The following is an 18,228-nucleotide window of genomic DNA, read 5'->3' as shown; positions in this document are numbered from 1 at the left end:
GTCTGGTTTTGTTTCACCCACATAGTTCTTGTTGGGGCATTTGATGCATTTGATGAGGTACACCACATATTCCGATAGGCATGTGTAGGACCCCTGCATCTTCAAGGAGTGTTGTGGGGGGTATTGATCATTGTAGCAGTGGAGATATTGGAGGTTTTGCATCTGTTGTTATGGCAGGGTCTGGTGCTGTTTTGAGTTGGTGGGTCCTGGTCTGTGGGGGGAGCTTGCTGCTGCTGAGCTTGTCGAGGTTGGGGGGCTGTTTGAAGGTCAGAAGAGGGGATTTAGTAAAGGTTTCTTGCAGGATGTGGTCCCCATGATAGGCCTCTATACAGGTCGATTGCATCCTGAAAGAGTTAAATACTAAATAATGCTAAAATAGTGCTGCAGATATACCAGAAGGAATTGATTCTTTCCCCTTTTGAAACTTTCAAAAATCATATCACATGCTTTCTGCACCTGTTGGACAGGCAGCATTGCATGTAAACAATTTCCTGTCAAATAGCAATAACAGAAGATTCAGGGTGGTATTTTTCAGAAAAGGGTAACTATGTATGCATCTCTCAGATTTCATTTGATTAGATGGAACTCCAGATTAGATCCAGACCAAGAAACAACTTTGCAACCCAGCGTATAGTTTATGGTAAATGTATTATTTTTGTATGCCAGCCAGTTACTGTTGGATTTCATTCTACACATGAGCCACTCCTGTTCTATTTTTGGCTGAGTGCTGCTTCACGTGAGGTCTGGGAATGTTGCACAAAACACTCCCCCCAAAAAAACCACTCACTGAGGCAGGAAATATTTCAGACAGTCTTCAGGGCCCAATCCTCCTCCTCCAGGAAGCCAAACTGCGTTTAATTATCGATTTCCAGAGACATAGGATTCAATCCGGCCCTTGTTGCATTAAGTTGATATCTGAATAATTTTATTCTTTAAGTGCCATGCAGAAATTCAGTGGTATCTCTTTTGCTGAAAATATCATAAATTCACTGACTCTTAGTGGGAGTGCACCTGCACAAAGCAGCTGTACTCCGTGATTCTGATATCCTAAATGCCTCATCCTGCAGGCTTTGATGCACATTTAACCTTTAAGCACATGAGTTGTCTGTCTGAAGTCAGTGGCTTAATTGGAGCCAGTGTGATTGCTCACACGTGCTTGTAGGATTGGGGCCTAAGAATGCAGCCTGATACTGCACACTTGGAACCTGGTTTTATACCCTTAATCCATTTTGTTCACATTTTGCAAATCATGATTTGGTTGCAGACAATGAGACGACACTGGTCGATTACCCCTGCTTTTTCAAATCAGCTTCATCTTCTGGTTCTCATGTGCTAGCATAAAGCTGCTGTGTTTGGGATTCCAATACCCTAGGGCTTATTGCCCACTGATGTCAGCAAGTCTTTCTCATGGGTTCCAAAGAGCCTCACAAACTCCTTTGTTTCACTGTAAAAATATATGTATATAATATTTCCATGCCTGTGTTTTTAACCCCCCTCTTCTTTTCATCTTTTAAAAATATAAGCTAAACCTTGGACCTTAATTGCTATCCCCTCAACATTCACTCATTCCGGCATTAAATCTAACCTAAACCCTGATTGGAACCACATAATGATTTGCATCTGGCCATTAGTATTTCAGTCCTGCAATTTACAGTCTATTGGATGATGTGGCTCAAAGCTCTTTAATTTAGACTGCGCAGGGGTGGATTGGGCGTCCAAGTGCCTGGGTTCTATTCTTGGTTTGTCTCTACTTTACTGTATCTTGGATAAGCCACTTAAAAGGAGCTGATTAGGTGAGGCGCTGAGCACCACAGGTATTATTGACTTCTGTTAGAATTGGGGGGGCTCAGAAGCTGTAAAAATCAGCTCCCCAGTTTCCCTGCCTCAAAGGTATGTTGTGGAGATTAATTAATTCATGTCTGTCAAGCACCTTCCTTGGAGGACAGGTTCTGGGGACTTACACAGTGGTACTATTCCTTCTCAGACAATAGATATTGTTGCATACGCTGTCTGGATTGGTGCTGGCACTAATTATAATAACAAAACAAAAGTTTTGGATTATTGAAGTGTTAAACCTCAGGCTCTGGGGAAAGCAAGAATGATCTCTTTTTAAAACCCAGGGACTAAATTCATCCCTGGGGGAATTTCACCCTGGGATTTTCTGTTGCACAGCACTGTCTCCCAGTGGCATATGGTCAATGTCTGGTGGCTTTTGAAACTCTAGATTATTGATCTAAGTACAGTAAACTCCATTTGTCCATCAGGAAAAGCCTTCCTGCAATGGACTGCATTAGAAACCCCTTGTGAAAATTCTGACACCACCTATTCCAGGGGTCAGCAACCTTTCAGCAGTGGTGTGCCGAGTCTTCATTTATTCACTCTAATTTAAGGTTTCGTGTGCCAGTAATACATTTTAATGTTTTTAGAAGGTCTCTTTCTATGAGTCTATAATATATAACTAAACTAAACTACACCTCTACCTCAATAAAACGCTGTCCTCGGGAGCCAAAAAATCTTACCACGTTATAGGTGAAACTGCGTTATATCGAACTTGCTTTGATCTGCCAGAGCGCTGCTTTACTGCGTTATATCCGAATTCGTGTTATATCAGATCACGTTATATTGGGGTAGAGGTGTATTATTGTATGTAAAGTAAATAAGGTTTAAAATGTTTAAGAAGCTTCATTTAAAATTAAATTAAAATTCAGAGCCTCCCGGTCCGGTGGTGAGGACCCAGGCAGTGTGAGTGCCACTGAAAATCAGCTCGCGTGCCGCCTTTGGCACGTGTGCCATAGGTTACCTACCCCTGATCTATTCAGTGGGATGCTTTCCATGTCCCTGAAATTAACCTCCTCTCTGTATCCTTAGAAATCATCCCTGCCTAGGATCAAAATCATACTTGTCAAGAGCAAACATTTAGCCTTTGGAATGTACCAGATTGCACAAAGAAGCAAATTGTTAAAAAAAAAAATCCCAGGAGCGTAAAACCCCCTTACAAGGTCTTTGCTTCCCCCTCAGTTATACCAGCAGAACACTGTCCTGTTCTATTAATATAGACAGTGAGCAGATCCTCAGCTGCCGTAGATTGGCATAGCTGCACTGAAATCAAGGAGCTCTGCCAGTTTACACCAGCTGTGAATCTGGCTCAACATATCTGTCAGGAACAAGGTTCCATCAAAGTCCGTCTCAGCATCAATTTACCCAATATTGCTGCCTCCCTCCTCTGTAATAGAGTAAACCTGTTTTAGGCTTCCCAGTCCCTCCCTCTCCTCCATGCAACCCCTGGTACTGAGGGAGTTATGTGCCATGTGCTATACAAATTATACCAAAAGATAGCCCTTGCCCCAAAAAGCTCTACATGACAAGCAGGACATGACAGGAGGACAGAATCGACTAATAGGGTAGGAGGATGAGGTCACAGAACTCACAGGACTGAACACAAAAGCAGAAGTCAGAGCTCATCAATTGCTAGAAGATCCTCAAAATTTCTTCACAGTCCAAAGTCATGCTGAGTCTGTCAGGCCCTTTCCATCAGTCTCTTCCACTCCTCCCCCATAATTCCTATGCTGCCTCCTTAAGCTGATGTTCTAGTGAAATCAGGTATGTCTGGTAATACAAGAGGTACATTCCTATGGTATATACATGTCCCTCATACATTTGGCAGTAATCAACTTATTAAAGTAGGTCAACATAAATGGAACAACATAAATGCTCAGCCCTCTGCAGTAGCTGGAAAGGCTAAGGATGAACAATTCCTTTGCTTGTGGCTTTAAATTGTCCAAAGTGTGATATACCCTGGAGGCAGCTGTTTACAGCTGTGTTGTCAAGTGGGACTGAGGTTGGGAGGGTAATCAAGAGAGTGAGGAAGGTTTCAGGTGGCTCATTTCTTCTAGCTCATTTCATAACAAAGAGGCTTTTGTATTGCAAGGGGAAGAAGCTGGGTGACTGTCTGACTTTATAAATATGCCTTAAATGTTTTGTTTGCAGAGGTATTTTAACTGGGTTGGTCACAGGATATGAGAGAGACAAGGTGGGTGAGGTAATATCTTTTATTGGACCAACTTCTGTTGGTGAAAGAAACAAGCTTTCAAGCTACACAGAGCTTAGACCTGAAAAAGAGCTCTATGTAGCTCAAAACCTTGTCTCTTTCACCAACAGAAGTCCAATAAAAGAGATTACTTCACCCACCTTGTCTCTCTTGGTTAGTGTAAGGAGAAAAGGGTGAAACTGCACGAATGTGCTCACATGGCCGTTGAAAGGGAAAACACAAAGTTCTTTGTGCTACCAGTGTTCTCACAAGCCCTGGTGTGTGTTATGGTGTGAATGGCAGTGACAAATTATTCCAGAATAATATGCTGTGAATGGCAGTGACAGAGGTTATTCCAGAATAATATGCAGACGAGGAGTATAAATGTCTCTAAAAAATGACTCGGAGGGAATTTAATGCTTGTGAAAAGTGCTGGATGCTGATGTGTTCTGTTTAATCACAGAACAAATAGTGATAGGACAAGATTCCTTCACGCTACACATCACGCCCTTCTCCCAAAGCAATCACCTTACTGGGCAAGAGAGGAGTCCAATGTCTGGGGCCTATTCAGTTCCTGGCTTCTCCGCTGAGGCTTTCAGAGTAGCAGCCGTGTTAGTCTGCATCCGCAAAAAGAACAAGAGCACTTGTGGCACCTTAGAGACTAACAAATTTGAGCATAAGCTTTCGTGATCAGTCATCAATGTAGCGCAAGTAGAGTAGGAGTGTTAGGAAGCGTTGTTCTAAGTCAGCCATAAAAATATTGGCATACTGTGGGGCCATGCAGGTACCCATAGCAGTGCCGCTGATTTGAAGGTGCACATTTCCCCCCACTACAGTTCCTCACATCTCCTTGTCAATTGCTGGAAATGGGCCATTTTCATTACCATTACAAACAGTTCTTTTTCTCTCCTATTGATAATAGCTCACCTTAACTGATCACTCTCCTTATAGTGTGTATGGTAACACCCATTGTTTCATGTTCTCTGTGTGTGTATATATATATATTCCTACTGTATTTTTCACTACATGCATCCGATGAAGTGGGCTGTAGCCCACGAAAGCTTATGCTCAAATAAATTTGTTAGTCTCTAAGGTGCCACAAGTACTCCTGTTCTTTCTGCTGAGGCTGGCAGTGTGATGAGAACAATGGGAAATGGACTGAGATTCACAAAACGTATCGGCACACTGACCAGCTATCGGATGGTAGACAGAAATCTTCTCCATTACACTGACTAATGCTAAAGCATTTCTCTTCCAGGGGGATAATGTATCACTGTGAAAGATTAGCAGCAAACAACAAGAAGATGTATGACGCTAAACACAATTCAATGAATCTCAGCAAAGCCATGAAGCTATTACAAGGATGAATTTACTGAGAGGATGTATCCCCCTCTCTATACTTTCAGCAGGTTCAGGGTATACTGTAGCTGGACATTTAGTAAAGTTCTCTGTTTCTGTGTTTCTGGCATCCCAAGTTGTATACCCCAGTGGGTCACAAGTGGAAGGGGCATGAAGCAAGGAGGAAATTCTCCATTGCTTGGCATTTTTAAATTACCACTGGATGTCTTTAGGAAAGACAACCACAGATGCCTGGGTTGGATGTAGGAATTGCCGGGTGACAGTCTCTGGTCTGTGCTATGCATGTAGGAGGTCAGCCTGGATGATTAGAATAGTCCCCTCCGACTTTTTTTATGGGTCAGCTTCTCATTAACAATCTGGCCTTTTTAAGCCACTCAGGTGGCACAAAGGGGCCAGAATCTGGCCATAAACAACATGTGGAAAGTTCTCCTGGTAGAGGGGAAAGTGTCTCTGGAAAAATTGGTGGACTGGTTACTTTACCAGCCACTCCCATGCCTCCTGGCTTAGGCAGCATGTTACAGGATGGAGGAGGTGTGCCAGGGGCAAGCGCGTGGTGCAGTATAGTATAGTATAGTGTAGCAGAGCTCTGCCAGTGCTCCACCGGTGTAAGAGTAGCGTAAAAGCTGCTCTAACTTATGCCCGAACCAGGCTGACACTGAATCAGAGTTTCATAATGGACACAGAGCTCAGACACTGTGGAAAACTGAGCCCTATTAATCTCAGAAAACATGCCATACAGACCAGAGTCCGGTACCAGTGTAGATATGGAGTAACTCCACTGACTTAAACAGAGTTAATATGACATAATTTAGATCAGACTCAGGCCTCACATCTCTTTTATTTATAGGTCCCGTGCATGTATTGATTCATGATGGGCATGAATTGACAAGAGACCATGGAATACAACCCCTTCATGATGCACATTCCAAGGTGCTGGGCAGAGAAAACCCCTACAATCCAGCTGAAATTAACATGTGAACTAGAAATAACACAGAGGAGGGAACTAAATTTTCAAACTAGCAGACTGAAGATCACTAGTACAAATATCACAGCAAATCCTGAAGTCCTTGGTTACACAGCTGAATTACTTTACTCCTGTAAGTAAGCCCATTACTGACATTAATGTTTGCAGGATCAGGCCTTACTCATTTTTTCTTGTTCATCATTGGGCAACACTCACTGTATACTGGAAAGTATAAGGCTGAGGGTACTGATCCAAAGCCTGTTTGAAGTCACTGGGAAAGTTTCCCCTGATTTCCAGTGGGCTTCAGATAAGGCCCTAGATGTGTCTGTGAGTTAGAATAGCACCTGCAGTCTCACCAGCTACAGTTGATTGAAAATACATAATGCTGTTTAAGAACCTAGAAGGGCTGTATGATGGGTCCAATGGCTGGTGCAAGGGCGTGGGAGCCAGGACTCCTGGTTTCTAACCCTGGCCTCATCACTGAGTTGCTGTGTGACCTTAAGCAAGTTGTTTTATCTTTCTGTACCCCAGGTATCCCATCTCTAAGGAAAAAAAACAGGGATAATGATCTAAGGGCTTGTCTATACATGAAAGTTGTTCTGCATTAAGGCAGGGTGTGAATTCAAATTGGAGTAGCTATGCCAGGGGTCAGCAACCTTTCAGAAGTAGTGTGCTGAGTCTTCATTTATTCACTCTAATTTAAGGTTTTGTGTGCCAGTCATACATCTGAATGTTTTTAGAAGGTCTCTTTCTATAAGTCTATAATATATAACTAAACTGTTGTTGTATGTAAAGCAAATAAGGTTTTTAAAATGTTTAAGAAGCTTCATTTAAAATTAAATTAAAATGCAGAGCCCCCCGGACCAGTGGCCAGGACCTGGGCAGTGTGAGTGCCACTGAAAATCAGCTCATGTACTGCCTTTGGCACGCGTGCCATAGGTTGCCTACCCCTGAGCTATGCCTTGACTTTTATAAAGCACATTGCTATTTGTGGATGGCAATTGGTATAATACATGCTAATTATTGCTAGGGTGACCAGATAGCAAGTGTGAAAAATCAGGACAGGGGGTAAGGGGTGTAGGCACCTATATAAGAAAAAGCCCTGAATATCAGGACTGTCCCTATAGAATCAGGACATCTGGTCACCCTAATTATTGCTATGATTATCATCCAACATCTGGCAAGCATGGGGTTAAAAGCCCATCCCCAGCATAAGAGCTGTAGCAGGTGTTGGCCCTCTTTGCTGATAAATGGTCACATGGCTGGGTTCAGCTAAAACTGCTAGTCTCACAGGGCAGAGCCCATGGGTCTCTGGGAAGATCTAAACAATTGCTAGTGTACTAGGAACTGCCTGAACTATTAAACTCTTCCAGTAGTTGGATTTGGGGTGGAATTGTTTTCCCACTGCAAAGGACGATACTAAGGTGCATCTACCAATAAGAGTGTAAACCACAGAAGTTTGACTGTTTTTATAACCACTAGGACACCTGACTGTGAAATGTATATTCTGAGCTAAAATAAGACCCTGATGCTGTAGTCTCTTACATGTGAGTGGATCCCCCACCTCCATGATGACCCTGTGGAGATCAGTGGGGCTCTGCACAAGTGTTGTGTTAGGGGAGAGAGGAGGAGTGCCAGGGGCAGGAGCATGGTGGAGCTGAGCCCTGGTAATTCTTCATTCCTCTCTAGAACTACCTTGGCTCTGGACTTTGTAGGATTGAGGCTCAAATATTTTTCTTATCTGGCATGTGCACTGTGGGGTTTCACTTTTGCCATTGGCTGGTCATAGCTACTAGATTTAGTTCCCAGTCCTGAAAAGATTTCATTGGGTTCTACCTGGATGGTTCCTTCTGTAAGATCAGGCCTTTATTTATTGCAGGGTCGTGTGGGGCTGTAGCATTGACTCTGATGGGATATAATTTGCTTTCATTTATTTATTTTTAGAAAAAGCAATGATGCATTTCTTTATTGGGGAAAGAAAATGCACATGAACGATGACTTGCGCTTTCTCAGGAGGGTGATGTCGCTTGTGCAAACAGGTAAGTGGTGGCATTGATGGGGGAAACCCTGGTCAGTTAACTCCAGCACTTGTGCTGGAGTTCTATGTGTACTTCCCTGTTGTTTTTCCTCTGTTAACTATTTATTAAATCTATGCACTGAGCATCGTTCAGTAAGGAACTGGGGCCAGTTCCAAGACTAGGGTGTATGGTATTTGTGCAGTTTTCATGTGCCCATCTCTCGTGTGCATGAAAGGCATTTTGCATAGCTGTCTAATGTTCGTTAGGGTCATTTGAAAAACCCTTTTGTCTTGTTTCCCTTCAGTCATCAATCATCCTCTCCCCTCTACTTCCAACATGTAGCAGAGGGGCACACCAGGAATGAAAATAGAATGGGCGGGACCAAGAAAAACATTTGCTTTAGAGAAATGCGTCACTTACATTCACAAGACAAAAGGAATTTGCATGGAGCCAGGGTGAAAAGCTGGGCTTGTCAATAACATACTATTGATTGCTTCTCTGAGCAGTTACAGATGTCTGAGAGATGGTGTCACTTAAACAGTAAAGCAGTGGCATTGTGGCTTAGGGGGGGATGTAGAAGGTAGCAAAATGAGGGTGTGATGGAAAATAACTAACAATAAAATTCCTATCTGCTTGGGATCCCCCAAACCTGTTCTGCTACTTAAGATTCTTGACATTGTGCCTAATCCTCAACATGCCATTTCAAAAGGTAAACCTTGAAACAGGCCAAGCAAAGCAGCTCTTTCATCTCTGAAGTGTTCGCTGCCAGGCAAATTTGACTCCCTTAGCTGCTGTGTTGCTAGCGTTCCCATGCTATTGAGATCTTCTCAGATGGAAGCATTGAAAAGATAGAAGGTACAGATACACCAGTGCAAGTCAGGAGTAATTCCACTGTATGAATGGATTTACACCAGTGTAAAACAGCTGCAAAATGAGAATTAAGCCAAATCGCTTTTTGGAGGGGACTGAATCGGTGGGTCTGATTCTCCATTACCCTGCCCTTTGTTCGCTTACGTACAGCAGTGCAAAATGGTACCATTCTGATGTAGTAGTGGTATACACCTACTGTGCACTGGTATAAATCTCTATATAAGGTGCGGATCAATAGAAAATCAAGCCATGGAACTTCCCAGTTCCACTAAATGGTGGTTTCTCAGGCAACTTTTAGACTAACCCTAAAAATGTGTATTTACAAAAAGTACAGCAGGAGGATTCATTGTTTGCTTCTTGTAGGTGTTCTGTAGTTCCTCTATAAACAAAGCCTGTTATCTGACTAATTTTGCCATGTAATAGAAGTGGGAAATTGGATGAGATTATTAAAGCCAGTTTCATGCTCCAGAGTGCTGAGATGTTGGTTGGTTGACCTTTGAACCGTTGCTGTTTAGGATGAATGCAAAGCCTATTATTTATTATTAACCCTTTTATTGCACTAGGGCTAGCGTCCATCCAGGACAGGGCTTCATAGTGCCAGGCACTGTGCAAACATATTTGTTACAGTCTAGCAAATGGTCCTTAAAACTTACAGTCCATACACAACATTATTCGTTTATATTACCATAGCAGGTAGGATCCCTAAACATGGATCAGGACCCCATTGTGCTAGGTGCTGTACAAACACAGAAGAAAAAGACAGTCCCCGCCCCAGAGAGTTTACAATTGAAGTATAAGCCAGCAGATGGATTCCTGCGAGGAAACAACGAGACAGTATTGGTCAGCATGATAGGCAGCTCTCCAAGCATACCAGCGGCCTAATCATTGCTAAGTTTTTATAGGCATCACAGGAAAGGAGAGTTTTAAGGAGGAGGATGAGTTAGCTTTGCAGAATGTACTTGACAGCGCTTTAGCATGATCACTGATAATGAAAACACTGCCGCCATTACTCATTTAAAAAAATACTGATAGTGTGCTGTATACTTATGACGTGGTTTTTGGCCACTGGATGTACTTTTGCTTTGTGACTAAGAAGAAGGAGATCAGTATACCCGTGGTAAGTCTGTAACCTCCTCCACCCAACCAGCTGATTTTTGTTCTTAATTTTCATGCATAAATCCCACTTCATTATAACTAGTCCCAATAGGCAGAGTGCTGAGGTGACTGATGCAGTGTTTGAGAGAGCAAAGATGGTGGCTGACCTCTGGTTTTGTATCTTAGAACATCCGTGTCCTGTTGCTTAATTACGGTATTGCTCTCTGTGTGGTAGATAGAATTTTTTACATGTAAAAAATTCTTTCTTCTGTTGGAGATGAGGGGGGAGTTTGGCATGGGATTCACCCATCCTTTCCCCATGACCAAGGCCCTGCTTTGCTGGTGACTTTCTTTCAAGACGTGCAGGACGGGATTCCCTTAAAAGCCCTTCCATGTGGTTCCTATGACTTCAAGGGCCGAGAGTCAGATTTTTTTTTCAAAGGTGCTAAGCATCTAAAACTTCATTTGAGCTGTAGATGCTCAGCACTTTTGAAAATCAAGCCAGTTTACCCACAACTGTGGGGCTGCACCTAAACCCCAGACTCAAACATCCCCTGACCTTTGGGGAAGCTTGAACTTGGTCCAGAACTCTATGCCATTGGCCTATCTCCACTTTTACTTGTTTTCATTTAATTTTTCCTTCCTTCAGGTTCCCCAGTCACCCATTACCTCTGCACACTAGCATTGCAGGCTGCATGTGATTGTTGCTCAGAAGCACTGTCTTAAAATAATCCTTTTGACAACCCCTAATTACTTCCAAGAAAAATTGCATCCAAAATGCACCGGCTGTCTCTCTCCAAGTTTAAATTGGTGCTCTGAGCTATCCCTTCAACTCCTGCCAGTGATTGGTGCATGGGTCATTGCACAAAAACAGAACTACTGTTATCCTGGGACACACTTGAAGCACTTTCCTTTACACTTAACAATGTTGAAAGGGATTGTTTAAAGTGAGTGAATTTAAACTGTATCCAGCCAACTGGACAAGCATATGACAAAATTCTAATAAATAAAAGTTTACTGATGTGTGCAGTATAATTTATTTTCCATAGTTCAGCCACTTCTTGTGATGATTTTTTTAGTCATCTTATAGCATTAACTATTCAGCTTATCATTCATTCTGAGTCTATAATAAACCTCCTATAATGGCTGTGTGTGGCAGTGGTCCAGATCCGCCCCCAGTGTAAATTGACACTAGCACCATTGACTTTGTGTGAGCTATGACAACTGAAACAAGTTGAGGGTTTGGTCCAATATGTTTATTATCTGCAGATAAGTGGCCATTGTTGTGGATCTGTGGTTCAGTTCTTAATGGCACTTCATTGTGGCTACCTAATATCGAAAATAGACTTTTTTTTTTTTCCAGAATGGCTAAGCAGAGCCTGGATGTTTCAGAGGATTGGTAATAGGGTTAAAAACTTCTGCTGTATGTATCACTATCTTGAATCCAGTGATGGTCAGATGTGTTTGCTAGAGAATCAAAGCAATACTGTACGTAGTCCTTGGCCCTACAGTTCACAAGCCAATCATGACTGGGTAGTGGGAATAGAACAGCCAAGATAACTTGGCTAATAGTATAGTTGGTGTGAGTTGCGTTGTGCAGCCCATAGCTGTAGAGGCTGGGATTGAAGCTGCAGGTGCACTGGAACTGCAAAGCCAGTGCATCTCCTTATTGTAGAATATCTGTGCAGCCCTTGAGTGAGGGCATGGCCTAGGAAGGATGGAGGTATGGCAAAAGCATTCTGCCCTTTAGTTGTACTAGGATTCTGGATGGTTCCATAGGGTTGTCATAACAACATAGCTTAGAGACTCCTGGGGCTGCTCTAGCTTATGCTGGGAAATTCCCTGGTAGCTGGCTGGCTTCCAGAATCTGGTGTTAGCAGGAAAAAGGCTGGTCCTGGATGGCCCAGTGGTTAGGACACTAGTTTCGGACTTGAGAGACCTAGGTTCAAGTCCCTGCTCTTCCACAGACTTCCTGTGTGATCTTGGGTCAGCTACTTAGAACTCTCTGCCTCAGTTCCCCATCTGAAAATTGGAATTAAAGAGCACTTCCCTACCTCTAAGGAGTGTTGTGAGGATAGATCCACTGAAGATTGTGAGGTAATGGGGACCATGTGAGTACGATAGAAGAATGTGGGAAAGGTGATGCCACACATTCTTAATTCCTGCTGAGCTCAGAATGTGGCCCTTAATGGGTAGAGAAATAATGGTGTGAGCACAGGGATCTAGGATCTCCTGTGTGCTAAGCCTGGTGTGAGGCTGCCCCTCTGCATAACCTATATAAGTGCTAAGCAGTAGTAACACACTACAGGGTTTGTTCTGGGTCTTGCATACATATTGGAGTCGGTGACATGCAGTCAATGTGGAGTGTTCCTAGCTCATCAGTTCCATGCACTATATACCATGGGTGGGATTTCTAAAGGAGCCTAAGGGCTTGTGTAAATGGAGAATTTGCACAGCACATGCTGGTGTGTAGATTGAAAGCCCTCCCCGTGCACTAACTGGCCAGGTGGACCCTGCTATCACACTACAAGTTCTGAGCAGCAGAAGATCAAAGTGCACTACAGAACTCCTAGTGCACACTAGCAGGGTCCACAGGGCCAGTTGGTGCATGGCAGGCTGGTGCGCAGTAGATTTCCATCCCAGAATGCTGTGAACTCTCCATATGGACAAGTCCTAAATCATTTAGGATTTTCAATGGGAAAATCCTCCTGAGTCACAAGTGCTTATGACCTTTACAGTATGAACCTTTCCCACTCTACAGTAACAAGCTAGACTGCATGTACAATGTGAGAATGGGGAAAACATCAGCTGCAAAGTTTCATATTTACAAAATCTGGAAACCCCCAGAAAGTGCCTGCATCACTGCATTTTGGTTATTTATTTTAAACATGCTTGTTCTAGTTTCTGGCTTGTTTGGCTACACCTCATTAATACTGTTTTCTCTGTGTGACTCTTTCTGTAAGTCATTAAACTTTGACTAGTTAGCATAGGGCAAAGTCTTGCAACTTGACTTGTGATCTGGTGTTCAGTTTGGTATTAATTCTTTAGCAGAATCTACCAATGTATCATTCAGTACAGAAGCTAGGTGATGCTTGCACTTTCTTACACCTTAGCAACAAACTCCCATTCAAGGTCTTACATATCATTAATTGAAGTTATTTACTGGAAGTCAGAATATCATAACCTTTCATGTATCCACTGTGACTACTGGTGACCAAAATGGTTGTATCTTGATAGCCCCATTGGAACATATAGTAGCCCAAATGAATCAGGGAGAGCAGTATCTTGTCACGTTGTACGCTTCTTGAACCAGCATTGGCAGTTTTGTAGACTTTTCTAATTATAAATTTCTATAGCCAAATAGCTGCTTAATAATTTGCATTGCTGTATAGATCCTTATATGTGAGGATCTTGAAGTGTTTTCCAAACACTAAGTCTCACAATACCCCAGATAGGTAGGTATTTTCCATGTGTTACAGATGGGGGAAGAGAGGTAAGAGAGGGTGAAGTAATTTACCCACGGTCACATTGCAAGCCAATGGTAGAGCCAGAAATAGAAACCAGAGTTCTGTCACCCTACCCCATCCTAACCTCTGGCCTTGGACTGGATTTCCCCACTGTGTAATAATTAAGAGTTTCTGATTTTCTGCTCCCCCCATCCCAAACTTTCTCTCAAACTGTGTATTCCAGGAATAGTAATGGTACGAATGTTCTGAAAGCTCTTTTCATAACAGGTGACTGGCAGGAGGGGACTTATCATAAGTTACATAGGCATGTGTCCAATGAAGGTGCCAAATATACCTTAAAAAATTTTGCTCTCCCCAGCTCATTACATATTGGGCTGTCTGCTACCAATGAGTTTGACCTAAGGGGTCTCCATACTCACGGCGGGTCATCACAACAAATAAGGCAGCAATCTGGCACTACAGTTCCCTTCTCCTGAACTAAGAATGTAAATCTTCAGTACTCATCATCTCTTGTGAAGCTCAGCTCACCAGTCAGAGGGGGTGAAGGTCAAGCGGAAACTTGGTACCTTCTATTTTCCTCTGTGAAAAGAGGCCACGTCAGATTTTTATGCTTTTGATGTCAAACTGTCTCTGACTGCAAATATTTCTATGTACATGTATTTTTTTTTATAAACCCAACTGGGAAATCAAGTTTGTGACATCTAGATAGGTTAAAATTACAGAGACATTAATGTGCTTGCCCTTTAAATGAATAGATTTAATCTTTCTCATACCCAAAGAACAAGGAGCTATCCAATGACATTTCCTCTTATCAGTTTTAAAATATACTGCTTGTTAGTCAACCCCTAACCACTGGAGTTTCATGCAGGGCACATGTCAGTGCATGATAGTCTCATATTGGGAAATGATACCATCCTCTGCAGCATCTGCTACTATCAGAGACAGGATCTGAGGCTGGATGGATCGTTGGTCTGATGCAGAATGGCTGTTTGAAAGTTCCTGGTATAAAGCCCTGTTTAATGTGGCTGAATGAACTTGACCCAATAATACACATGGCATTTCCAAGTCATATGGCTAAGTGCTGACACATGGAAGGCTTTAGTTACTGATGAAGTGTCAAGAACACAGAGGAACCTCAGGCCTTATATTTTTTTATTTATATCTTGGCTGTAACCTGAGCTCTAACGCTGGGAAAGTTCATCTCTTATTTTTAATGCCGTCTGTGCCTTTGGAGACCTAATAACTTTACAATATGCCAAGCCCTCAAATGAACATTCACTTTCCTAACAATTAGCTCTGTGCCTTAAAGTTTAAGTAGGGTCCAGGGAGCATTTCAAGCATTTGGATGCAATAAACAGTCTTCTGTAGTAGATTAAATATACACAGGACTAGGAAGCAGAGGACTAGAGTTCTAATCCCAATTCTGACACAGGCTTTCTGAATGGCCCAGCCCAAATTGCACACAGCCTCTTCCCAGGAAGTGCTGACCCCTCACCAAAGTCCCACTGAAGCCAGGGGGAATTGAGGGTGCACAGCAGCAGGGCAGGATGAGGTCTTCAACGTCTTTCTGTTCCCCCATGTGTAAAACTGAGAGGGCTGCTTATCTCCCCTTTAGCATGGAGTGTGGTGAGGATTTATTTTTGTTTGTCAATGTCAAGCACTGTGACCATGAGACACACTGTGGCTGTGTGTTCACTAGACTGTATGTTCTTAAAATTCCCACCCTTGTCTACCCCAGCTCAGTTCCCCATTGCTAGCAGCAGTAGGAATCCTAGCATAGACAGTTGTTCTCGATTCCATGTTCTCTAACTCTTCTTGGAGCAGGTCAAAGGTCAATGATACAATGGGTAAAGCACAGAGAAGCTAGAGTGCTGGTGACACCAATTCTCTAGCAGCTTTTGATTACTAGCAACCTAAAGCTCTCTCTCTGGGTGGGGGGTGGAGCATGTGTTTATCTATTTAATCATCATATCTGTGCATGGTGTAACTCTCCTTGCAAAGTGAGTGGCACCAATTAGAATAGGCACTAACCCATACTGATGATTACTACTGGAGTTTTATTGTCCTGAGAGAGAAATGCCAAAGGATCAGTCCCCTGGTTCTTCTCCTACTAAACATAGTTTAAATCCCTGTGGGAACATCACTCCACCTGAACCTTCCAGTCTTTCTCCCCACTTTTAGAGATGTTCTGAAAGCTGCCTCCTCTGACATCTCTAAAGGCCGGGCCTTGATGGAGTTGTGCCATTGAAACAATGCTTCATTCAATGCTAATGAGCATCCAGTCACACAAAAATGCAGCCGCACCATGAAATATAGGCATGATCCCCACAGCAGCCCTTCGCTACCTGGATTTGAACAATGTCTCTCTCAGACAAGGACTCTCTGTGAATCGTAACCAGATTGTACCAGAGTCATTCTGCTCAGTCTACAAATCTTTCACATGACAGACCTCGCTTCCCCTTCTCCCCTGTTACTGTTCAAATATTTCTTGTCACATGCATGATTTATCAGTGGTGCTGCTACATTTAGTGCAGGCAGGCCTGCTTCCCCACACCAGCTCCTAGTGAGATCACCACCAAGTCGAGACAACTAGGTCAAGCAATGTGGTATATTTCAAATGTAGAGCACTATGCTTTTCTTGCCATAAATCAAGACTTTGTTTTCCCTTCAGATCCTACTTCCTCATCTTGCCATTTGGAAGCTGCCCTGTGAATTGTTAATGGAGTATGCAGTTCTGTTCTGGTTATCAGATATTTCTGTTCACTGAAACAGGATCACGGTTTCCTAAGATCTCTTAATTGTATTTGGAATTCCCCTGGTTAATGAACTTATCCTCCTGCCTGTCAAACATTCACTTAACTGATCTTGTGCTGTATAATTTATTTTTGTTTCTTCTCTTTGCTGTTCAGAAATGCATTTCCTGAAACCTTCCCCCTTTTGGAGAAAATGTGGTCTATTTGCTTCCGTTCCGTTCTTACTGTTCTTTAGTTGCAGATGATGCTTTTTAACAGCATCTGTTTAACAAACTTCCTGTTGCTATAGGACTGAAGTTCTGACTTTCCCCTTTGGAATTTTTTGCTAGTTGAGCAGTTGCTTCTTATGTCTGGCATTCCCCATATGAGAATTCTTTTTCTGGTTTCTCTTCTAATAGTGCATGCATCTCAGATGCTGAACTTGGAGTCGAGACACCAGGGTGTCTCAGACCTGTTGTGCAACCTTGAGCATGTCATTTAATCTCTCTGTGCCTCTGTTTCCCCTGTGAATGTCTGTCTTGTCTACTTAGACTGTAAATTCCCCAGATCATGGATTGTTTCTTATGAGTCTGTACAGCACCTAGCACAATGGGACTCCCATCTCAGTTGGGACCTCTAGGCTCTACCACAATACTACTTCTACTACAAAAACAAACCACAAACACCCTCTGCATTGTCCACTCACAGCATATGTAGGTATCCTGTTTTTCCTGGTGTGATGCAACTAGAACTTGGCCCTTCATTAGCTGAAACACACCCTAGAAATTATCACGCTAGTCATGAGGATTTTGCCAAGTGATTACTTTGAAGTGTTTAGACAAGGTAAAGTTGAGGGTGAGATAAAAGAACTGGCTTTGCAGGGCCAGAATGTTTCTATTATTATCAATAATACCCAACACTGATCTAGGAATTGAAAAGAGAATTCCTGTCCTAAAGAGTTTGCAATCTAAATGATCCTTACTGGAAAAATCCCTTTCCAGATGATAAAGGGAATATTTTATTGTAGGCCTGAAACTAACCAACAATAAGAGAAGAGGTTTCAGCTGTGTTTCAGAATAATCTACATTTAATTGACGTTCTTGGAACTCTTAACTCCTCTTAACTGCAATGACTTGTATTTGTTTGTTCTAATTATTACTTGTTCATCCCTAAGCAAGGCTATGTCCAATCCTATGATCAGATCTGCTTTCCTGGGACAGAGATGACGCTGAACCATAAAAATTATCCTTCCTCTATTGGGGTAGTCAATTGTTTTTTGTCAAGATGCAAATTTCTTGGTCAAGGTATAATCAAGGTCCAGACTCCAGAGAAACATTTTTGACACCACAATAATAATAATAAGGCTAATAAGTAAATATGCATATTTTGCGGTACATTCAAAAACCTCTGGCAGTTCAGATTTGGCTCATGGTCCGCCTACTACCTCTGCTCTAGATGCTTCTGCCAGAATGACCTGAGGCTGGCAGTCATCAGAATGGGCTGGGAGGTGGAGGCAGAAGGACTCTGCATGAGAAGAGTTGGGATAATGTTAGGCGATAAAGAGGTTGCCCCTCACTCAGCTATTACTGCCGTTGGAAACAGTCAATGACCACTACAGCCTCAGTATCCAATCTATCAAAAATCTATGGCAACGCCCTATGCTGGGAAGAATTAAGGTGAGAGAATAGGAACTATA

At 42.7% G+C, this 18,228-nt stretch overlaps 1 long non-coding RNA gene across 1 annotated transcript in view; it reads left to right on the top strand.

Annotated features, from left to right (window-relative positions):
* The first annotated feature begins 7,636 nt into the window (after positions 1-7,636).
* The window catches only part of LOC123354161, a 115,212-nt gene continuing 104,620 nt past the window's right edge, over positions 7,637-18,228 (top strand). The window contains exons 1-2 of the long non-coding RNA XR_006574638.1: positions 7,637-7,774; positions 8,295-8,389. This is a non-coding gene — a long non-coding RNA (uncharacterized LOC123354161). The remainder of the gene's footprint in view (positions 7,775-8,294; positions 8,390-18,228) is intronic.

This window comes from Mauremys mutica, chromosome 21, assembly GCF_020497125.1.
Source record: "Mauremys mutica isolate MM-2020 ecotype Southern chromosome 21, ASM2049712v1, whole genome shotgun sequence".
NCBI classification, from domain to species: domain Eukaryota; kingdom Metazoa; phylum Chordata; order Testudines; family Geoemydidae; genus Mauremys; species Mauremys mutica.
This window is presented reverse-complemented; position numbering and strand designations above follow the sequence as displayed.